Source organism: Phyllobates terribilis, unplaced genomic scaffold (genome assembly GCF_046119375.1).
Source record: "Phyllobates terribilis strain yellow unplaced genomic scaffold, ASM4611937v1 Scaffold_67__1_contigs__length_7525285, whole genome shotgun sequence".
NCBI classification, from domain to species: Eukaryota; Metazoa; Chordata; class Amphibia; order Anura; family Dendrobatidae; genus Phyllobates; species Phyllobates terribilis.
The window spans coordinates 263,034-283,506 of NW_027362827.1; positions in this window are offsets into that span (position 1 = coordinate 263,034).

Consider the following 20,473-nt stretch of genomic DNA (forward strand, 5'->3'; position numbering starts at 1 on the left):
GCCCCGTCTGCACTGCAACCTCCATTATGATGAACCTTTCCCGCACTGCACCCTCCAGTGCGATGGGCTCCGACCTCACTGCACCCTCCGGTGCGATGGACCCTGGCCGCACTGCACCCTCCAGTGCGATGGGCCCTCCCGCACTGCACCCTCCAGTGTGATGGGCCCCACTGCACCACATAGTCCGATGGGCCCCACAAGCACTAAACCCTGCAGTGCGATCGGTCCCACCCGCACTGCACCCTCCAGTGCGATGGGACCAACCCGCACTGCACCCTCCAGTGCAATGGGCCCAACCCGCACTGCACCCTCAAGTGCGATGGGCCCAACCCGCACTACACCCTGCAGTGTGAGGGGCCCCACCCACACTGCACCCTTCAGTGCAATGGGCCCCACCCACAATGCACCCTCCAGTACAATGGGCCCTACCCACACTGCACCCTCCAGTCCGATGGACCCTGCCCACACTGCACCCTCCAGTGTGATGGGACCCTCTCGCTCTGCACCCTCCAGTGTGATAGACCCTGCCCACACTGCACCCTTCAGTGCTATGGGCCTTACCAGCACTGCACCCTCCAATGTGATGGGCCCAACCCTCACTGCACCCTGCAGTGTGATGGGCCCCACCCGCACTGCACCCTCCAGTGCGATGGGCCCCACCTGCACTGCACCCTCCAGTGCGATGGGTACCACCCGCACTGCACCCTCCAGTACCATGGGCCCCACCCACAATGTACCCTCCAGTGCGATGCGCCCTACCCGCACTGCACCACATAGTTCGATGGGCCCCACCTGAACTACACACTCCAGTGTGATGGGCCACACCCGCACTGCACCCTCCAGTGCGATGGGCCCCACCCACACTGCACCCTTGAGTGCGATGGGCCCACCCTTACTGCACACTCCAGTGTGATGGGCCCCACCTGCACTGCACCCTTCAGTGCGATGGGTCCAACCCACACTGCACCCTCCAGTGCGATGGGCCCTACACGCTCTGCACCCTCAAGTGTGATGGGCCCCGTCTGCACTGCAACCTCCAGTACGATGGGCCTTGCCCGCACTGCACCCTCCAGTGCGATGAGCTCTGACCTCACTGCACCCTCCAGTGCGATGGACCCTGGCCGCACTGCACCCTCCAGTGCGATGGGCACTCCCGCACTGCACCCTCCAGTGTGATGGGCCCCACCCCCACTGCACCACATAGTCCGATGGGCCTCACCCGCACTACACCCTGCAGTGCGATCGGTCCCACCCGCACTGCACCCTCCAGTGCGATGGAACCAACCCACACTGCACCCTCCAGTGCAATGGGCCCAACCCGCACTACACCCTGCAGTGTGAGGGGCCCCACCAGCACTGCACCCTTCAGTGCAATGGGTCACACCCACACTGCACCCTTTAGTGCGATGGGTACCACCCACACTGCACTCTCCAGTACAATGGACCCCACCCGCACTGCACCCTCCAGTCTGATGAACCCCGCCCACACTGTACCCTCCAGTGCGATGGGACCCTCTCGCTCTGCACCCTTCAGTGTGATGGACCCCGACCACACTGCACCCTCCAGTGTGATGGGCCTTACCAGCACTGCACAAACCAGCGCGATGGGCCCAACCCACATTGCACCCTGCAGTGTGATGGGCCTCACCCGCACTGCACCCTCCAGTGCGATGGGCCCCACCCGCATCGCACCCTCCAGTGCGATGGGTCCCACCGCACTGCAACCTCCAGTACAATGGGCCCCACCTGCACTGCACCCTCCAGTGCGATGGGCCCTACCTGCACTGCACCACATAGTCCAATGGGCCCCACCCGCACTGCACCCTCCAGTGTGATGGGCCACACCCGCACTGCATCCTCCAGTGTGATGGTCCCCACCCACACTGCACCCTTGAGTGCGATATGCCCCACCCACACTGCACCCTTGAGTGCTATGAGCCCCACCCGCACTGCACCCTCCAGTGCGATGGGCCCTACCCGCACTGCACCACATAGTCTGATGGGCCCCACCCGCACTACACCCTCCAGTGTGATGGGTCCCACCTGCACTGCACCCTCCAGTGTGATGGGTCCCACCTGCACTGCACCCTCCAGTGTGATGGTCCCCACCCACACTGCAACCTCCAGTGTGATGGGCCCCGCCTGCACTGCACCCTCCTGTGCGATGGGCCACGCCCGCACTGCAACCTCCAGTGCGATGGGCCCAACCCGCGCAGCACCGTGCAGTGTGATTGGCCCACCTGCACTTCATCCTCCAGTGTGATGGGCCCCACCCGCACTGCACCCTCCAGTGCGATGGGCTGCACTCGCACTTCACCCTCCAGTACGATTGGCCCCACCTTCACTGAACCATCCAGTGTGATGGGCCCCGTCTGCACTGCCACCTACAGTACGATGGGCCCCGCGTGCACTGAACCCTTCAGTGTGATGGACCCCGTCTGTACTTCTCCCTCCAGTGCGATGGGCGCCGCCCGCACTGCACACTCCAGTGTGATGGACCCCGCCCGCACTACACCCTCCAGTGTGATGGACCAAGCCCACACTTCTCTCTCCGGTGCATTGGGCCCCTCCCACACTGCACCCTCCATTGCGATAAGCCCCTCCCGCACTGCACCCTCCAGTGCGATGGGCCCCGCCAGCAATGCACCCTCCAGTGTGATGGACCCCGACCGCACTTCACTCTCCAGTGTGTTGGGCCCCACCCACACTGCACCCTCCAATGCGATAAGCCCAGCCCAAACTGGACCCTCCAGTGCGATGGGCCCCACCCGCACTGAACTCTCCAGTGCAATGGGACCCACCTGCCATGCACCATCCAGTGCGATGGGCCCCACCCGCACTGCACCCTCCTGTGCGTTGGGCCCCACCCGCACTTTACCCTCCAGTGTGTTGGGCCCCGCCTGAACTGTGCCCTCCAGTGTGATGGACCCCGCCTGCACTGCACTCTCCAGTGTGTTGGGCCCCACCCACACTACACCCTCCTGTGCGATAAGCCCTGCCCACACTGCACCCTCCAGTGCGATGGGCCCCACGCACACTGCACCCTGCAGTTCGATGGGACCAACCCGCACTGCACCCTGCGGTGTGATGGGCTCCACCCGCACTGCACCCTCCTGTGTGATGGGCCCCACACACACTGCACCCTCCAGTGCAATGGGCCCCACCCGAACTGCATCACATAGTCCGATGGGCCCTCCCGCGCTACACCCCACAGTGCGATGGGCCCCACCCGCACGGCACTCTCCAGTGTGTTGTGCCCCGCCTGAACTGCACCCTCCAGTGCGATGGACCCTGGCCGCACTGCACCCTCCAGTGCGATGGGCCCTCCCGCACTGCACCCTCCAGTGTGATGGTCCCCACTGCACCACATAGTCCGATGGGCCCCACCCGCACTACACCCTGCAGTGCGATCGGTCCCACCCGCACTGCACCCTCCAGTGCGATGGGCCCAGCCCGCGCAGCACCGTGCAGTGTGATTGGCCCACCTGCACTTCATCCTCCAGTGTGATGGGCCCCACCCGCACTGCACCCTCCAGTGCGATGGGCTGCACTCGCACTTCACCCTCCAGTACGATTGGCCCCACCTTCACTGAACCATCCAGTGTGATGGGCCCCATCTGCACTGCCACCTACAGTACGATGGGCCCCGCGTGCACTGAACCCTTCAGTGTGATGGACCCCGTCTGTACTTTTCCCTCCAGTGCGATGGGCGCCGCCCGCACTGCACACTCCAGTGTGATGGACCCCGCCCGCACTACACCCTCCAGTGTGATGGACCAAGCCCACACTTCACTCTCCAGTGCCTTGGGCCCCACCCATACTGCACCCTCCAATGCGATAAGCCCAGCCCGCACTGCACCCTCCAGTGCGATGGGCCCCACCCACACTGAACTCTCCAGTGCGATGGGACCAACCTGCCCTGCACCTTCCAGTGCGATGGGCCCCACCCGCACTGCACCCTCCAGTGCGATGGGCCCCACCCGCACTTCACCCTCCAGTGTGTTGTGCCCGCCTGAACTGCACCCTCCAGTGTGATAGACCCCGCCTGCACTTCACTCTCCAATGTGTTGGGCCCCACCCACACTGCACCCTCCAGTGCGATCAGCCCCGCCGACACTGCACCCTCCAGTGCGATGGGCCCCATGCACACTGCACCCTGCAGTTCGATGGGCCCAAACCGCACTGCACCCTGAAGTGTGATGGGCTCCACCCGAACTGCACCCTCCATTGCGATGGGCCCCACGCACACTGCACCCTCCAGTACAATGGGCCCCACGCTCACTGCACCCTCCAGTGCGATGGGCCCCACCCGCACTGCACCACATAGTCTGATGGTCAACGCCTGCACTGCACCCTCCAGTGAGATGGGCCACACACGCACTGCACCCTCCAGTGCGATGGACCCCGCCCACACTGCACCCTCCAGTGCGATGTGACCATCTCGCACTGCACCCTCGAATGTGATGGTCCCTGCCCGCACTGCATGCTCCAGTGCGATGGGCCTTACCCGCACTGCACACTCCAGTTCGATGGGCCCAATCTGCACTGCACCCTGAAGTGTGATGGCCCCAACTGCACTGCACCCTTCAGTGCGATGGGCCTTACCAGCACTGCACCCTCCAATGTGATGGGCCCAACCCGCACTGCACCCTGCAGTGTGATGGGCCCCGCCCGCACTGCACCCTCCAGTGCGATGGGCCCCACCTGCACTGCACCCTCCAGTGCGATGTGTACCACCCGCACTGCACCCTCCAGTACTATGGGCCCCACCCACAAAGCACCCTCCAGTGCGATGGGTCCAACCCGCACTGCACCCTCCAGTGCGATGGGACAAACCCGCACTGCACCCTCCAGTGCAATGGGCCCAACCCGAAGTGCACCCTCAAGTACGATGGGCCCAACCAGCAGTACACCCTGCAGTGTGAGGGACCCCACCCGCAATGCACCCTTCAGTGCAATGGGCCCCACCCGCACTGCACCCTCCAGTGCGATGGGTCCCACCCGCACTGCAAACTCCAGTACAATGGGCCCCACCCGCACTGCACCCTCCAGTGCGATGGGCCCTACCCGCACTGCACCACATAGTCCGATGGGCCCCACCTGCACTGCACCCTTCAGTGTGATGGGCCACACCCGCACTGCACCCTCCAGTGTGATGGTCCCCACCCACACTGCACCCTTGAGTGTGATATGCCCAACCCACACTGCACCCTTGAGTGCTATGGGCCCCACCCGCACTGCACCCTCCAGTGCGATGGGTCACACCCGCACTACACACTCCAATACAATGGGTCCCACTCGCGCTGCACCATCCAGTGCGATGGTCCCCACTCGCATTGCACCCTTCAGTGTGATGGGCCCCTAAAACATTGCACCCACCAGTGCGATGGGCCACACCAACACTGCATTCTTGAGTGCTATGGGCCCAACCCACACTGTACCCACCAGTGCGATGGTCCTCACCTGCACTGCATCCTCCAGTGCGATGGGCCCCATCCACACTGCACCCTCCAGTGTAATGGACCCCACCTTCACTGAACCCTCCAGCGCGATGGGCACCGTATGCACTGCAACCTCCAGTGCGATGGGCCCCACCTGCACTGCACCCTCCAGTGTGATGACCCCACCCACACTGCACCCTCCAGTACGATGGGCCCCACCTTCACTGAACCCTCCAGTGAGATGGGCACAGTCTGCACTGCAACCTCCAGTGTGATGGACCCCGTCCGCACTTCACCATCCAGTGTGATGGGCCCCGACCGCACTGCACCATCCAGTGTGATGGACCCCGCCCGCACTTCTCTCTCCGGTGCATTGGGCCCCTCCCACACTGCACCCTCCATTGCGATAAGCCCCTCCCGCACTGCACCCTCCAGTGCGATGGGCCCCGCCAGCAATGCACCCTCCAGTGTGATGGACCCCGACCGCACTTCACTCTCCAGTGTGTTGGGCCCCACCCACACTGCACCCTCCAATGCGATAAGCCCAGCCCAAACTGGACCCTCCAGTGCGATGGGCCCCACCCGCACTGAACTCTCCAGTGCAATGGGACCCACCTGCCGTGCACCATCCAGTGCGATGGGCCAGACCCGCACTGCACCCTCCTGTGCGTTGGGCCCCACCCGCACTTTACCCTCCAGTGTGTTGGGCCCCGCCTGAACTGTGCCCTCCAGTGTGATGGACCCTGCCTGCACTGCACTCTCCAGTGTGTTGGGCCCCACCCACACTACACCCTCCTGTGCGATAAGCCCTGCCCACACTGCACCCTCCAGTGCGATGGGCCCCACGCACACTGCACCCTGCAGTTCGATGGGACCAACCCGCACTGCACCCTGCGGTGTGATGGGCTCCACCCACACTGCACCCTCCTGTGTGATGGGCCCCACACACACTGCACCCTCCAGTACAATGGGCCCCACTCGCACTGCACCCTCCAGTGCAATGGGCCCCACCCGAACTGCATCACATAGTCCGATGGGCCCTCCCGCGCTACACCCCACAGTGCGATGGGCCCCACCCGCACTGCACTCTCCAGTGTGTTGTGCCCCGCCTGAACTGCACCCTCCAGTGTGATGGACCCCGCTTGCACTTCACTCTCCAATGTGTTGGGCCCCACCCACACTGCACCCTCCAGTGCGATTAGCCCCGCCCGCACTGCACCCTCCAGTGCGATGGGCCCCACGCACACTGCACCCTGCAGTTCGATGGGCCCATACCGCACTGCACCCTGAAGTGTGATGGGCTCCACCCGCACCGCACCCTCCAGTGCGATGGGCCCCATGCACACTGCACCCTCCAGTACAATGGGCCCCACGCGCACTGCACCCTCCAGTGCGATGGGCCCCACCCACACTGCACCACATAGTCTGATGGTCCCCACCCGCGCTACACCCCCCAGTGCAATGGGCCACACCCGCACTGCACTCTCGAGTGCGATGGTCACCACCCGCACGGCACCGTCCAGTGTCATGGGCCCCACCTGCACTGAACCCTCCAGTGCGATGGGCTCCGTCTGCACTGCAAACTCCAGTGCGATGGGCCCCGCCTGCAGAGCACCCTCCAGTGCGATGGGCGCCACCTACACTGCACCCTCCAGTGTGATGGTCCCCGCCTGCTCTGAAACCTTCAGTGCGATGGGCCTTACCCGCACTGCACCCTCCAGTGCGATGGGCCCAACCTGCACTGCACCCTGTAGTGTGATGGGCCCCACCCGCACTGCACCCTCCAGTGCGATGGGCCCCACCCGCACTTCACCCTCCAGTGCGTTTGGCCCCACCCGCACTGCACCCTTCAGTACAATGAGCCGCACCCGCACTGCAAAACATAGTCCGATAGACCCCACCCGCACTACACCCTCCAGAGCGATGGGACACACCCGCACTGCACCCTCCAGTGCGATTGTCCCCACCTACACTGCACCCTCCAGTGCGATGGGTCCCACCCGCACTGCACCCTCAAGTGCGATGGGCCCTACACGCTCTGCACCCTCAAGTGTGATGGGCCCCGTCTGCACTGCAACCTCCAGTATGATGAGCCTTTCCTGCACTGCACCCTCCAGTGCGATGAGCTCCGACCTCACTGCACCCTCCAGTGCGATGGACCCTGGCCGCACTGCACCCTCCAGTGCGATGGGCCCTCCCGCACTGCACCCTCCAGTGTGATGGTCCCCACTGCACCACATAGTCCGATGGGCCCCACCAGCACTACACCCTGCAGTGCGATCGGTCCCACCCGCACTGCACCCTCCAGTGCAATGGGACCAACCTGCACTGCACCCTCCAGTGCAATGGGCCCAACCCGCACTGCACCCTCAAGTTCGATGGGCCCAACCCGCACTACACCCTGCAGTGTGAGGGGCCCCACCCGCACTGCACCCTTCAGTGAAATGGGCCCCACCCACTATGCACCCTCCAGTACAATGGGCCCTACCCACACTGCACCCTCCAGTCCGATGGACCCTGCCCACACTGCACCCTCCAGTGTGATGGGACCCTCTCGCTCTGCACCCTCCAGTGTGATAGACCCCGCCCACACTGCACCCTTCAGTGCTATGGGCCTTACCAGCACTGCACCCTCCAATGTGATGGGCCCAACCCTCACTGCACCCTGCAGTGTGATGGGCCCCACCCGCACTGCACCCTCCAGTGCGATGGGCCCCACCTGCACTGCACCCCCCAGTGCGATGGGTACCACCCGCACTGCACCCTCCAGTACCATGGGCCCCACCCACAATGTACCCTCCAGTGCTATGCGCCCTACCCGCACTGCACCACATAGTTCGATGGGCCCCACCTGAACTACACACTCCAGTGTGATGGGCCACACCCGCACTGCACCCTCCAGTGCGATGGGCCCCACCCACACTGCACCCTTGAGTGCGATGGGCCCACCCTTACTGCACACTCCAGTGCGATGGGCCCCACCTGCACTGCACCCTTCAGTGCGATGGGTCCAACCCGCACTGCACCCTCCAGTGCGATGGGCCCTACACGCTCTGCACCCTCAAGTGTGATGGGCCCCGTCTGCACTGCAACCTCCAGTACGATGGGCCTTGCCCGCACTGCACCCTCCAGTGCGATGAGCTCTGACCTCACTGCACCCTCCAGTGCGATGGACCCTGGCCGCACTGCACCCTCCAGTGCGATGGGCACTCCCGCACTGCACCCTCCAGTGTGATGGGCCCCACCCCCACTGCACCACATAGTCCAATGGGCCCCACCCGCACTACACCCTGCAGTGTGATCGGTCCCACCCGCACTGCACCCTCCAGTGCGATGGAACCAACCCACACTGCACCCTCAAGTGCAATGGGCCCAACCTGCACTACACCCTGCAGTGTGAGGGGCCCCACCCGCACTGCACCCTTCAGTGCAATGGGTCCCACCCACACTGTACCCTTCAGTGCGATGGGTACCACCCACACTGCACTCTCGAGTACAATGGACCCCACCCGCACTGCACCCTCCAGTGTGATGGGACCCTCTCGCTCTGCACCCTTCAGTGTGATGGACCCCGACCACACTGCACCCTCCAGTGCGATGGGCCTTACCAGCACTGCACCAACCAACGCGATGGGCCCAACCCGCATTGCACCCTGCAGTGTGATGGGCCTCACCCGCACTGCACCCTCCAGTGCGATGGGCCCCACCCGCACTGCACCCTCCAGTGCGATGGATCCCACCCGCACTGCAACCTCCAGTACAATGGGCCCCACCTGCACTGCACCCTCCAGTGCGATGGGCCCTACCCGCACTGCACCACATAGTCCGATGGGCCCCACCCGCACTGCACCCTCCAGTGTGATGGGCCACACCCGCACTGCATCCTCCAGTGTGATGGTCCCCACCCACACTGCACCCTTGAGTGCGATATGCCCCACCCAAACTGCACCCTTGAGTGCTTTGAGCCCCACCCGCACTGCAACCTCCAGTGCGATGGGACCTACCCACACTGCACCACATAGTCTGATGGGCCCCACCCACACTACACCCTCCAGTGTGATGGGTCCCACCTGCACTGCACCCTCCAGTGTGATGGGTCCCACCTGCACTGCACCCTCCAGTGTGATGGGCCCCACCCACACTGCAACCTCCATTGTGATGGGCCCCGTCTGCACTGCACCTTCCTGTGTGATGGGCCACGCCCGCACTGCAACCTCCAGTGCGATGGGCCCAACCCGCGCTGCACCGTGCAGTGTGATTGGCCCACCTGCACTTCATCCTCCAGTGTGATGGGCCCCACCCGCACTGCACCCTCCAGTGCGATGGGCTGCACTCGCACTTCACCCTCCAGTACGATTGGCCCCACCTTCACTGAACCATCCAGTGTGATGGGCCCCTTCTGCACTGCCACCTACAGTGCGATGGGCCCCGCGTGCACTGAACCCTTCAGTGTGATGGACCCCGTCTGTACGTCTCCCTCCAGTGCGATGGGCACCGCCCGCACTGCACACTCCAGTGTGATGGACCCCGCCCGCACTACACCCTCCAGTGTGATGGGCCCCGCCAGCAATGCACCGTCCAGTGTGATGGACCAAGCCCACACTTCACTCTCCAGTGCCTTGGGCCCCACCCACACTGCACCCTCCAATGCGATAAGCCCAGCCCGCACTGCACCCTCCAGTGCGATGGGCCCCACCCGCACTGAACTCTCCAGTGCGATGGGACCAACCTGCCCTGCACCTTCCAGTGCGATGGGCCCCACCCGCACTGCACCCTCCAGTGCAATGGGCCCCACCCGCACTTCACCCTCCAGTGTGTTGTGCCCGCCTGAACTGCACCCTCCAGTGTGATAGACCCCGTCTGCACTTCACTCTCCAATGTGTTGGGCCCCACCCATACTGCACCCTCCAGTGCGATCAGCCCCGCCGACACTGCACCCTCCAGTGCGATGGGCCCCATGCACACTGCACCCTGCAGTTCGATGGGCCCAAACCGCACTGCACCCTGAAGTGTGATGGGCTCCACCCGAACTGCACCCTCCATTGCGATGGGCCCCACGCACACTGCACCCTCCAGTACAATGGGCCCCACGCGCACTGCACCCTCCAGTGCGATGGGCCCCACCCGCACTGCACGACATAGTCTGATGGTCCCCGCCTGCACTGCACCCTCCAGTGAGATGGGCCACACCCGCACTGCACCCTCCAGTGCGATGGACCCCGCCCACACTGCATCCTCCAGTGCGATGGGCCTTACCAGCACTGCACCAACCAGCGCGATGGGCCCAACCCGCATTGCACCCTGCAGTGTGATGGGCCTCACCCGCACTGCACCCTCCAGTGCGATGGGCCCCACCCACACTGCACCCTCCAGTGCGATGGGTCCCACCCGCACTGCACCCTCCAGTACAATGAGCCACACCCGCACTGCACCCTCCAGTGCGATGGGCCCTACCCGCACTGCACCACATAGTCCGATGGGCCCCACCCAAACTACACCCTCTAGTACGATGGGCCCCACCCGCACTGCACCCTCCAGTGTGATGGGCCACACCCACACTGCACCCTCCAGTGTGATGGTCCCCACCCACATTGCACCCTTGAGTGCGATATGCCTCACCCACACTGCACCCTTGAGTGCTATGGGCCCCACCCACACTGCACCCTCCAGTGTGATGGGCCCTACCCGCACTGCACCACACAGTCTGATGGGCCCCACCCGCACTACACCCTCCAGTGTGATGGGTCCCACCTGCACTGCACCCTCCAGTGTGATGGGTCCCACCTGCACTGCACCCTCCAGTGTGATGGGCCCCACCCACACTGCAACCTCCAGTGTGATGGGCCCCTCCTGCACTGCACCCTCCTGTGCGATGGGCCACGCCCGCACTGCAACCTCCAGTGCGATGGGCCCAACCCGTGCTGCACCGTGCAGTGTGGTTGGCCCACCTGCACTTCATCCTCCAGTGTGATGGGCCCCACCCGCACTGCACCCTCCAGTGCGATGGGCTGCACTCGCACTTCACCCTCCAGTACGATTGGCCCCGCCTTCACTGAACCATCCAGTGTGATGCGCGCTGTCTGCACTGCCACCTACAGTGCGATGGGCCCCGCGTGCACTGAACCCTTCAGTGTGATGGACCCCGTCTATACTTCTCCCTCCAGTGCGATGGGCACCGCCCGCACTGCACCCTCCAGTGTGATGGCACCCGCCCACACTACACCCTCCAGTGTGATGTGCCCCTCCAGCAATGCACCCTACAGTGTGATGGACCCCGCCCACACTTCACTCTCCAGTGCGTTGGGCCCCACCCACACTGCACCCTCCAATCCGATAATCCCAGCCCGCACTGCACCCTCCAGTGCGATGAGCCCCACCCACACTGAACTCTCCAGTGCGATGGGACCCACCTGCCCTGCACCTTCCAGTGCGATGAGCCCCACCCGCACTGCACCCTCCAGTGCGATGGGCCCCACCCGCACTTCACCCTCCAGTGTGTTGTGCCCGCCTGAACTGCACCCTCCAGTGTGATAGACCCCACCTGCACTTCACTCTCCAATGTGTTGGGCCCCACCCACACTGCACCCTCCAGTGCGATCAGCCCTGCCGACACTGCACCCTCCAGTGCGATGGGCACCATGCACACTGCACCCTGCAGATCGATGGGCCCAAACCGCACTGCACCCTGAAGTGTGATGGGCTCCACCCGAACTGCACCCTCCAGTGCGATGGGCCCCACGCACACTGCACCCTCCAGTACAATGGGCCCCACGCGCACTGCACCCTCCAGTTCGATGGGCCCCACCCGCGCTGCACCACATAGTCTGATGGTCCCCGCCTGCACTGCACCCTCCAGTGCGATGGGCCACACCCGCACTGCACCCTCCAGTGCAATGGACCCCGCCCACACTGCAACCTCCAGTGCGATGTGACCCTCTCGCACTGCACCCTCGAATGTGATGGTCCCTGCCCACACTGCACCCTCCAGTGCGATGGGCCTTACCCGCACTGCACACCCCAGTTCGATGGGCCCAATCTGCACTGCACCCTGAAGTGTGATGGGCCCCAACTGCACTGCACCCTCATGTGCGATGGGCCTTACCAGCACTGCACCATCCAATGTGATGGGCCCAACCTGCACTGCACCCTGACGTGTGATGGGCCCCGCCCGCACTGCACCCTCCAGTGCGATGGGCCCCACCTGCACTGCACCCTCCATTGCGATGGGTACCACCCGCACTGCACCCTCCAGTACTATGGGCCCCACCCACAAAGCACCCTCCAGTGCGATGGGTCCTACCCGCACTGCACCCTCCAGTGCGATGGGACAAACCCGCACTGCACCCTCCAGTGCCATGGGCCCAACCCGCACTGCACCCTCAAGTGCGATGGGCCCAACCCGCACTACACCCTGCAGTGTGAGGGGCCCCACCCGCACTGCACCCTTCAGTGCAATGGGCCCCACCCCCACTGCAACCTCCAGTGCGATGGGTCCCACCCCCACTGCAACCTCCAGTACAATGGGCCCCACCCCCACTGCACCCTCCAGTGCGATGGGCCCCGTCTGCACTGCAACCTCCAGTACGATGGGCCTTTCCCGCACTGCACCCTCCAGTGCGATGGGCTCCGCCCTCACTGCACCCTCCAGTGCGATGGACCCTGGCCGCACTGCACCCTCCAGTGCGATGGGCCCTCCCGCACTGCACCCTCCAATGTGATGGGCCCAACCCGCACCGCACCCTGCAGTGTGATGGGCCCCAGCCGCATTGCACCCTCCAGTGCAATGGGCCCCACCTGCACTGCACCCTCCAGTGCGATAGGTCTCACCCGCACTGCACCCTCCAATGTGATAGGCCCAACCCGCACTGCACCCTCCAGTGCGATGGGCCCCACCTGCACTGCACCCTCCAGTGCGATGGGTACCACCCGCACTGCACGCTCCAGGACTATGGGCCCCACCAACAATGCACCCTCCAGTGCGATGCGCCCTAACCGCACTGCACCACATAGTCCGATGGGCCCCACCCGAACTACACACTCCAGTGTGATGGGCCACACCCGCACTGCACCCTCCAGTGCGATGGGCCCCTCCCACACTTCACCCTTGAGTGCGATGGGCCGCACCCTTACTGCACACTCCAGTGCGATGGGCATTGCCCGCACTGCACCCTCCAGTGCAATGATCTCCGACCTCACTGCACCCTCCAGTGCGATGGACCCTGGCCGCACTGCACACTCCAGTGCGATGGGCCCCACCTACACTGCACCCTCCAGTGTGATGGGTCCCACCTGCACTGCACCCTCCAGTGTGATGGGTCCCATCTGCACTGCACCCTCCAGTGTGATGGGCCCCACCCACACTGCAACCTCCATTGTGATGGGCCCCGTCTGCACTGCACCTTCCTGTGTGATGGGCCACGCCCGCACTGCAACCTCCAGTGCGATGGGCCCAACCCGCGCTGCACCGTGCAGTGTGATTGGCCCACCTGCACTTCATCCTCCAGTGTGATGGGCCCCACCCGCACTGCACCCTCCAGTGCGATGGGCTGCACTCGCACTTCACCCTCCAGTACGATTGGCCCCACCTTCACTGAACCATCCAGTGTGATGGGCCCCTTCTGCACTGCCACCTACAGTGCGATGGGCCCCGCGTGCACTGAACCCTTCAGTGTGATGGACCCCGTCTGTACGTCTCCCTCCAGTGCGATGGGCGCCGCCCGCACTGCACACTCCAGTGTGATGGACCCCGCCTGCACTACACCCTCCAGTGTGATGGGCCCCGCCAGCAATGCACCGTCCAGTGTGATGGACCAAGCCCACACTTCACTCTCCAGTGCCTTGGGCCCCACCCACACTGCACCCTCCAATGCGATAAGCCCAGCCCGCACTGCACCCTCCAGTGCGATGGGCCCCACCCGCACTGAACTCTCCAGTGCGATGGGACCAACCTGCCCTGCACCTTCCAGTGCGATGGGCCCCACCCGCACTGCACCCTCCAGTGCAATGGGCCCCACCCGCACTTCACCCTCCAGTGTGTTGTGCCCGCCTGAACTGCACCCTCCAGTGTGATAGACCCCGCCTGCACTTCACTCTCCAATGTGTTGGGCCCCACCCATACTGCACCCTCCAGTGCGATCAGCCCCGCCGACACTGCACCCTCCAGTGCGATGGGCCCCATGCACACTGCACCCTGCAGTTCGATGGGCCCAAACCGCACTGCACCCTGAAGTGTGATGGGCTCCACCCGAACTGCACCCTCCATTGCGATGGGCCCCACGCACACTGCACCCTCCAGTACAATGGGCCCCACGCGCACTGCACCCTCCAGTGCGATGGGCCCCACCCGCACTGCACCACATAGTCTGATGGTCCCCGCCTGCACTGCACCCTCCAGTGAGATGGGCCACACCCGCACTGCACCCTCCAGTGCGATGGACCCCGCCCACACTGCATCCTCCAGTGCGATGGGCCTTACCAGCACTGCACCAACCAGCGCGATGGGCCCAACCCGCATTGCACCCTGCAGTGTGATGGGCCTCACCCGCACTGCACCCTCCAGTGTGATGGGCCCCACCCGCACTGCACCCTCCAGTGCGATGGGTCCCACCCGCACTGCACCCTCCAGTACAATGAGCCACACCCGCACTGCACCCTCCAGTGCGATGGGCCCTACCCGCACTGCACCACATAGTCCGATGGGCCCCACCCAAACTACACCCTCTAGTACGATGGGCCCCACCCACACTGCACCCTCCAGTGTGATGGGCCACACCCACACTGCACCCTCCAGTATGATGGTCCCCACCCACACTGCACCCTTGAGTGCGATATGCCTCACCCACACTGCACCCTTGAGTGCTATGGGCCCCACCCGCACTGCACCCTCCAGTGTGATGGGCCCTACCCGCACTGCACCACACAGTCTGATGGGCCCCACCCGCACTACACCCTCCAGTGTGATGGGTCCCACCTGCACTGCACCCTCCAGTGTGATGGGTCCCACCTGCACTGCACCCTCCAGTGTGATGGGCCCCACCCACACTGCAACCTCCAGTGTGATGGGCCCCGCCTGCACTGCACCCTCCTGTGCGATGGGCCACGCCCGCACTGCAACCTCCAGTGCGATGGGCCCAACCCGCGCTGCACCGTACAGTGTGGTTGGCCCACCTGCACTTCATCCTCCAGTGTGATGGGCCCCACCCGCACTGCACCCTCCAGTGCGATGGGCTGCACTCGCACTTCACCCTCCAGTACGATTGGCCCCGCCTTCACAGAACCATCCAGTGTGATGCGCGCTGTCTGCACTGCCACCTACAGTGCGATGGGCCCCGAGTGCACTGAACCCTTCAGTGTGATGGACCCCGTCTATACTTCTCCCTCCAGTGCGATGGGCACCGCCCGCACTGCACCCTACAGTGTGATGGCACCCGCCCACACTACACCCTCCAGTGTGATGTGCCCCTCCAGCAATGCACCCTACAGTGTAATGGACCCCGCCCACACTTCACTCTCCAGTGCGTTGGGCCCCACCCACACTGCACCCTCCAATCCGATAATCCCAGCCCGCACTGCACCCTCCAGTGCGATGAGCCCCACCCACACTGAACTCTCCAGTGCGATGGGACCCACCTGCCCTGCACCTTCCAGTGCGATGAGCCCCACCCGCACTGCACCCTCCAGTGCGATGGGCCCCACCCGCACTTCACCCTCCAGTGTGTTGTGCCCGCCTGAACTGCACCCTCCAGTGTGATAGACCCCACCTGCACTTCACTCTCCAATGTGTTGGGCCCCACCCACACTGCACCCTCCAGTGCGATCAGCCCCGCCGACACTGCACCCTCCAGTGCGATGGGCACCATGCACACTGCACCCTGCAGATCGATGGGCCCAAACCGCACTGCACCCTGAAGTGTGATGGGCTCCACCCGAACTGCACCCTCCAGTGCGATGGGCCCCACGCACACTGCACCCTCCAGTACAATGGGCCCCACGCGCACTGCACCCTCCAGTTCGATGGGCCCCACCCGCGCTGCACCACATAGTCTGATGGTCCCCGCCTGCACTGCACCCTCCAGTGCGATGGGCCACACCCGCACTGCACCCTCCAGTGCAATGGACCCCGCCCACACTGCAACCTCCAGTGCGATGTGACCCTCTCGCACTGCACCCTCGAATGTGATCGTCCCTGCCCGCACTGCACCCTCCAGTGCGATGGGCCTTACCCGCACTGCACACTCCAGTTCGATGGGCCCAATCTGCACTGCACCCTGAAGTGTGATGGGCCCCAACTGCACTGCACCCTCATGTGCGATGGGCCTTACAGGCACTGCACCATCCAATGTGATGGGCCCAACCTGCACTGCACCCTGACGTGTGATGGGCCCCGCCCGCACTGCACCCTCCAGTGCGATGGGCCCCACCTGCACTGCACCCTCCATTGCGATGGGTACCACCCGCACTGCACCCTCCAGTACTATGGGCCCCACCCACAAAGCACCCTCCAGTGCGATGGGTCCTACCCGCACTGCACCCTCCAGTGCGATGGGACAAACCCGCACTGCACCCTCCAGTGCCATGGGCCCAACCCGCACTGCACCCTCAAGTGCGATGGGCCCAACCCGCACTACACCCTGCAGTGTGAGGGGCCCCACCCGCACTGCACCCTTCAGTGCAATGGGCCCCACCCCCACTGCAACCTCCAGTGCGATGGGTCCCACCCCCACTGCAACCTCCAGTACAATGGGCCCCACCCCCACTGCACCCTCCAGTGCGATGGGCCCCGTCTGCACTGCAACCTCCAGTACGATGGGCCTTTCCCACACTGCACCCTCCAGTGCGATGGGCTCCGCCCTCACTGCACCCTCCAGTGCGATGGACCCTGGCCGCACTGCACCCTCCAGTGCGATGGGCCCTCCCGCACTGCACCCTCCAATGTGATGGGCCCAACCCGCACCGCACCCTGCAGTGTGATGGGCCCCAGCCGCATTGCACCCTCCAGTGCAATGGGCCCCACCCGCACTGCACCCTCCAGTGCGATAGGTCTCACCCGCACTGCACCCTCCAATGTGATGGGCCCAACCCGCACTGCACCCTCCAGTGCGATGGGCCCCACCTGCACTGCACCCTCCAGTGCGATGGGTACCACCCGCACTGCACGCTCCAGGACTATGGGCCCCACCAACAATGCACCCTCCAGTGCGATGCTCCCTAACCGCACTGCACCACATAGTCCGATGGGCCCCACCCGAACTACACACTCCAGTGTGAGGGGCCACACCCGCACTGCACCCTCCAGTGCGATGGGCCCCTCCCACACTTCACCCTTGAGTGCGATGGGCCGCACCCTTACTGCACACTCCAGTGCGATGGGCATTGCCCGCACTGCACCCTCCAGTGCAATGGGCTCCGACCTCACTGCACCCTCCAGTGCGATGGACCCTGGCCGCACTGCACACTCCAGTGCGATGGGCCCCACATACACTGCACCCTCCAGTGCGATGGGTCCCACCCGCACTGCACCCTCAAGTGCGATGGGCCCTACATGCTCTGCACCCTCCAGTGCGATGGGTCCCACCCACACTGCACCCTTAATTGCGATGGGCCCTACACGCTCTGCACCCTCAAGTGTGATGGGCCCCGTCTGCACTGCAACCTCCAGTACGTTGGAACCTGGCCGCACTGCACCCTCCAGTGCGATGGGCCCTCCCGCACTGCACCCTCCAGTGCGATGGGTCCCACCCGCACTGCACCCTCCAGTACAATGAGCCACACCCGCACTGCACCCTCCAGTGCGATGGGCCCTACCCGCACTGCACCACATAGTCCGATGGGCCCCACCCAAACTACACCCTCTAGTACGATGGGCCCCACCCGCACTGCACCCTCCAGTGTGATGGGCCACACCCGCACTGCACCCTCCAGTGTGATGGTCCCCACCCACACTGCACCCTTGAGTGCGATATGCCTCACCCACACTGCACCCTTGAGTGCTATGGGCCCCACCCGCACTGCACCCTCCAGTGCGATGGGCCCTACCCGCACTGCACCACACAGTCTGATGGGCCCCACCCGCACTACACCCTACAGTGTGATGGGTCCCACCTGCACTGCACCCTCCAGTGTGATGGGTCCCACTTGCACTGCACCTTCCAGTGTGATGGGCCCCACCCACACTGCAACCTCCAGTGTGATGGGCCCCGCCTGCACTGCACCCTCCTGTGCGATGGGCCACGCCCGCACTGCAACCTCCAGTGCGATGGGCCCAACCCGCGCTGCACCGTGCAGTGTGATTGGCCCACCTGCACTTCATCCTCCAGTGTGATGGGCCCCACCCGCACTGCACCCTCCAGTGCGATGGGCTGCACTCGCACTTCACCCTCCAGTACGATTGGCGCCGCCTTCACTGAACCATCCAGTGTGATGCGCGCTGTCTGCACTGCCACCTACAGTGCGATGGGCCCCGCGTGCACTGAACCCTTCAGTGTGATGGACCCCATCTATACTTCTCCCTCCAGTGCGATGGGCACCGCCCGCACTGCACCCTCCAGTGTGATGGCACCCGCCCACACTACACCCTCCAGTGTGATGTGCCCCTCCAGCAATGCACCCTACAGTGTGATGGACCCCGCCCACACTTCACTCTCCAGTGCGTTGGGCCCCACCCACACTGCACCCTCCAATCCGATAATCCCAGCCCGCACTGCACCCTCCAGTGCGATGGGCCCCACCCGCACTTCACCCTCCAGTGTGTTGTGCCCGCCTGAACTGCACCCTCCAGTGTGATAGACCCACCTGCACTTCACTCTCCAATGTGTTGGGCCCCACCCACACTGCACCCTCCAGTGCGATCAGCCCCGCCGACACTGCACCCTCCAGTGCGATGGGCCCCATGCACACTGCACCCTGCAGATCGATGGGCCCAAACTACACCCTCCAGTGGGATGGGCCCCGCCAGCAATGCACCCTCCAGTGTGATGGACCAAGCCCACACTTCACTCTCCAGTGCCTTGGGCCCCACCCACTCTGCACCCTCCAATGCGATAAGCCCAGCCCGCACTGCACCCTCCAGTGCGATGGGCCCCACCCGCACTGAACTTTCCAGTGCGATGGGACCAACCTGCCCTGCACCTTCCAGTGCGATGGGCCCCACCCGCACTGCAACCTCCAGTGCGATGGGCCCCACCCGCACTTCACCCTCCAGTGTGTTGTGCCCGCCTGAACTGCACCCTCCAGTGTGATAGACCCCGCCTGCACTTCACTCTCCAATGTGTTGGGCCCCACCCACACTGCACCCTCCAGTGCGATCAGCCCCGCCGACACTGCACCCTCCAGTGCGATGGGCCCGATGCACACTGCACCCTGCAGTTCGATGGGCCCAAACCGCACTGCACCCTGAAGTGTGATGGGCTCCACCCGAACTGCACCCTCCATTGCGATGGGCCCCACGCACACTGCACCCTCCAGTACAATGGGCCCCACGCGCACTGCACCCTCCAGTACAATGCACCCCACGCGCACTGCACCCTCCAGTGCGATGGGCCCCACCCGCACTGCACCACATATTCTGATGGTCCCCGCCTGCACTGCACCCTCCAGTGAGATGGGCCACACCCGCACTGCACCCTCCAGTGCGATGGACACCGCCCACACTGCACCCTCCAGTGCGATGGGCCTTACCAGCACTGCACCAACCAGCGCGATGGGCCCAACCTGCATTGCACCCTGCAGTGTGATGGGCCTCACCCGCACTGCACCCTGAAGTGTGAGGGGCTCCACCCGAACTGCACCCTCCAGTGCGATGGGCCCCACGCACACTGCACCCTCCAGTACAATGGGCCCCACGCGCACTGCACCCTCCAGTTCGATGGGCCCCACCCGCGCTGCACCACATAGTCTGATGGTCCCCGCCTGCACTGCACCCTCCAGTGCGATGGGCCACACCCACACTGCACCCTCCAGTGCGATGGACCCCGCCCACACTGCAACCTCCAGTGCGATGTGACCCTCTCGCACTGCACCCTCGAATGTGATGG